Source organism: Triticum dicoccoides, chromosome 3B, assembly GCF_002162155.2.
Source record: "Triticum dicoccoides isolate Atlit2015 ecotype Zavitan chromosome 3B, WEW_v2.0, whole genome shotgun sequence".
NCBI lineage: Eukaryota > Viridiplantae > Streptophyta > Magnoliopsida > Poales > Poaceae > Triticum > Triticum dicoccoides.
In genome coordinates, this window is record NC_041385.1 from 803,753,956 (window position 1) to 803,758,479 (window position 4,524).

Here is a 4,524-nt window from a genome sequence, read left to right on the forward strand (position 1 = left end):
GTGGCGGACGATGATCGTATATATGACGAATTTGGTAGACTTGCTCTTAGCATACAAAGTGAGTTTCACATGGCTTCCAAAATGGATGAACAATATTTTTGTCAAAATCTGGCCACGCAAACAAAGGGAATGCGAGAAGTATACATAAAAACTTTCAGGCCTCCTATGCGTCATGTTTTTTTTTGAGTTTTTTTAAAATGTCACATTTGATGATCCAAAGGAGAAATAAAAGTAAGCACTAAACTTATTTTTTCACAAAGGATGCAAAACTCAAAATTTTCACGGTTTTTAAAGAACAATCAGATTGCTCGGAGAATTGTATCCAAAACGAGTTCAGTTTTTTGAGAGTGGCGTTTTGGATCTCGGCATCCATTGAGGCCGATTTTTTTTTTAAATTCAAAATTCGATTGTGTAAAATTTCAAAATGAAATACGTTGAAATGCAACCTGTAAAAAAGACAAATTCACGATCTGAGAGGATGAATAGTCTCCTGTGTTAAAAAGCCTCGGATTTGTCTTTTTTGCACAGCCCTTGTTTCAGCGTATTTTGTCCCGAAAATTTACACACCTGAGTATTATGCCTTCATATAACTCTGTATTTTTTCTAAAGATTTTTAAAAAATGCAAAAATATGAATTTTCATGAATTTTGAATTTTGCATTTGAAGGCCTCGAAGACCACGCACGGTGTCGTCCCATCACCGCGTCGGCATTTCTTTTTTTTAATTCACCTATGTCAGACCCAGAATTAACTCTCGACTGGGGGAGCCGGTGGCAAGCCAAAACCTCCAAAGCCAATAATGGCGGGCTCTCCATCCCCACTCCCAAACCCCAAACCCTAACCCTCACAGCCTCATCCCCCTCCCAATCCCACATTCCCATGCCCCCCACCCCTCGGCGCGGATGGCGCCGTCGGCGCCGAGGAAGAAGCGCAAGGTGAGCCTCCCGGAGAACGAGGAGGTCGCGGCCAGGATCTTCGAGAAGCACCGCTCCATGGCGGCGCAGCAGCCGGCCGGCCTCCCGGACCACCAGGCCCGCGCGCTCGCCGCCGCCTACACCGGCGTCTGCGCCGCCAAGGAGCCCGTCCGGACCCCCGGCGACCTGGCCCGTCTCAAGTGCGCATTTCCCCATCTCTCTCGAACTTTTACCTCATACGCTGCTGAGGCGAGCCTAGGTTCCGGTCGATTTCGGGGTCGCGCGCTTTGGATAGGCGCCGGGGTCACATTGCTGCTCTAAGACGAATGGCTAGGTTTATGATTTGGGTGCCTTAGCTCTGGGATCTTAGTTTTGCTCGGTGGATGTGATGGCTTAGTCCTTGGGGGATTTTAGATGTGCCCATTTGGTCCGAGCATGAATTCTCGGTTTGGATGGCTATTGGTCTGTGGAATCCTAAGTTTCAGTTCAGTTCCCCTTAATCCCTTATGTTTGCTCATCTGCTGCGGGCTGCGGCCGTTGATTTGCTGCAGGTATATGCTGAAGTCGATCTAGGTCGTTACCATTTTTATACGGCGAGGTGTATTTATATCCATCCCCTTAGGGTTGCCATTCTACTTGGGATTTGCCTGCAAGTAGATGACCAGAGAAGTGGTATAAGTCTATAACAGCACGGCTTTACTTTTAATCCATATTCTAGAGCTCTTTCCCTTTGATTTTTCTTTTGTGTGTTGAATTTTAGAGGCGGAAATCGCACACTAGATTGATGTGTGGAATGTATCTAGTACCAATGGTTGCTTTCTGCATTGAGTTGCGTCAATTTTTGAAAAACTTTTACATTTCCTGAATTAGTTTAATCGTTGTTGTTGCTTCTTCGGTTCTATTATTTTTGTCAGGGGCGTTGGAGATTGGGTGGTTGACGTCATGGAAGACTCCTTTCCAGGGTCCAGCCTTGATTTGTCTCCTCCGAGAAGTAATACACCAGGAGAAACGGGTAATAGTTTTCATGATTGCTCACGTGTCCTCTGGAATCTGTTAATCCTTTTTCATCATCAGGATGACAACAAGTCTTCTCCCCCTTCAGTTTTATCAATACTCAGTTCAATGGAAACAGGTTTATTATTATATCTTAAAAGGGTACTGTCCTTTTAACAGGGAAGAAGAACACACGAAACAAACCTTATGTGCCACGGTTGAAATCAACTGCTTATGCAATAATGATCACACTCTACAGGTATGATTTTTTTTAGGGTGGGGGGTGGGGGGCTATCTTGCCTAATTTTTTGTTGTTCACGCTGCAAAATTAGTGCAACCTTAGTACAAAGGGTAGCATTTAATCAGAGGAAAAGGGAAAAGACAGTTGAATATGCAACAACGGATATTGATAGTGGTTTCCCCCCTAGGGAAATGGAAAGAGGGAAGGAATTTATGATGAGGCAAGAGCTTATTGATGCTGCTGAAGCCAGTGGTCTGTCACAACATGCAATAGGGTACGGTTTCAGTGATTCAGTATAAGCCATGGTTGCTGATTTCAGCTGATATTTTAGTGCATCACTAACTGTCTCTGTTGTATTATGAGCAGCCCAAACAACAGTAGGAATTCTCGGAATGACGGTTACAGTTACACTGGATGGAATAGCATGAAGACGTTAACAAATAAGGATCTGGTTGAGAAAAAGAGTAATCCTGCAAAGTAATGTACCAGGCTCATCCCCATGTTAATGTTATGTTTTTCTGTCATTTACTAAAAATAATTGGATCTTTTAGGGGGGTTAACCCAATATGTTTTGTACTCACGTGTTAGACCAAACAAGTTTCATTACCTTCACATCACTGGCTATTGCTGTATAATGTACTATTGTGGCTCTGCTAGCTATTGATTGTGAACTTTTTACTTTGCCTGATCTTCCTTAAATGATAAAATGATATTATAATGGACTCAAACTCAAGGAGATACCAGAGCTATAAAATATTGCACTTGTATGCATGAACTTGACTCTCATTAGAGGGTTCATAGGGTTCTCACGTATTTAAGTATGATTGTGTCTGCACTAGTTTATCCGATTCATGCTCTTGCGACACTCACCGGATAGAAAAGCCTCTCACATGTTTTGGTCTGAGTGTGGATCGGCTAGATCCAAAAATGCGGCTAACCTTTGACTCTGGTGTGCTTTTGCTGTTTGGTACATGTGTTCTCTAGTAATTTAAAGCGTATCAAGAAACATTCCTACTTCAGTTTTTCTCTTGGTCGGAGAAGTTTGATACAGTGCAGCAGTGAAGTCATATATATGCTAGCAGAGTATCAACATCTGATAGTTTGCTAGTTGATGCTTGTCGGCGCCTTAGGTAATATAATGCTCTCTAATCTTTTGAGCTAATTAAGAAAATATATCTTTAAACATACAGCTCTGCAGTGGTATATCATCAATTTTCTATTGATGGAATAGAAGCAGGCATGTCCAATTCCATAGCTCCTTTGAACTTATCTGGTCCACCGTATGAACCTGAAACATGATTATAAAAATCTTGCACATGTGGCCATTTGGGAATGTTCCAGATGTATGCTAGTTTGCTACATGAACCAGATCTTGCTCATTACTTTGATCCTACAGTTATCTCCTTTATTTCCACCCTGAAACAAGCAGAAGCTCACCCTGTTCAGTTTGCATCTCCTCTTTCTCTCTGGGGCTTTATTTGCCAAGCACACATTCTGTTGAGATAACAAGCATAGACTTGGGGCTTAGCGTATGAATTTGCTGTAGGTATTACCTAACAGAAAAAGGCAAAGAGACAGCTCGCGATTGTCTCACACGGTCTGGATTGGATGGTCCTGCAGGACCTTTAAAGGCGGGGGGTCATCCTGCAGTTGTGCTCAGCGATTCAGATTCTGATGAATACGACAGCAGCAGTCCCCTGATAGGTATTAATAAAGGTTTCTGCTCATGCAGTATGAATTTCCAGATGACCGATGATTGTACACCAGCAGCACTATAATAAATTCCTTTTACTCAATTGCAGGTTCTGAAAGAAGTGGACTTGCAAACTCAAAAGCAGGCAATTCTAGTTCCTTTGGTATCAGCATGCTTTCTTTGCATATAATATGATGATATATTCCATAAGCAAAATATTACTCCCTCCGTCCCATAATATAAGAGCGTTTTCGACACTACACTAGTGTAGAAAACACTCTTATATTATGGGAAAGGGAGTACTCCCCATTGATCTTTGTAGTTAATGGCATTTTTTCCAGACAACGGTTGTGCTACTAATTCTCCTCTTTCATCTCGAGAAATGTTTGGACAGCAATCGTTTAGTGCAATGGTACACTTGACTTTCCCTTTCCGTACCTTTCTTTTTCAAATGGAACATAATGCAACATGTTCTTTTCTAACGTCAGGGTTCTGCTGAAAAGTCTTTACTAGCTATGCCACCTCATCAATCTAATAAAAGTTTTCTGAAAGCTTATGAAGTGGTGCTGATATAGGATGATCGAGATACTTTCGGGTCTGTATGATCGTACCTTACTCATGAGTTGTATTTTTTAGTTGTGTCTGATATTTAAGTAGGATCATAATAAGGCTGTCTTAGCAAAT

General features: G+C 42.1%; 1 pseudogene; it reads left to right on the top strand.

Moving 5' to 3' along the window:
* Positions 1 to 901: 901 nt before the first annotated feature.
* The window catches only part of LOC119282351, a 6,249-nt pseudogene continuing 2,626 nt past the window's right edge, over positions 902 to 4,524 (top strand).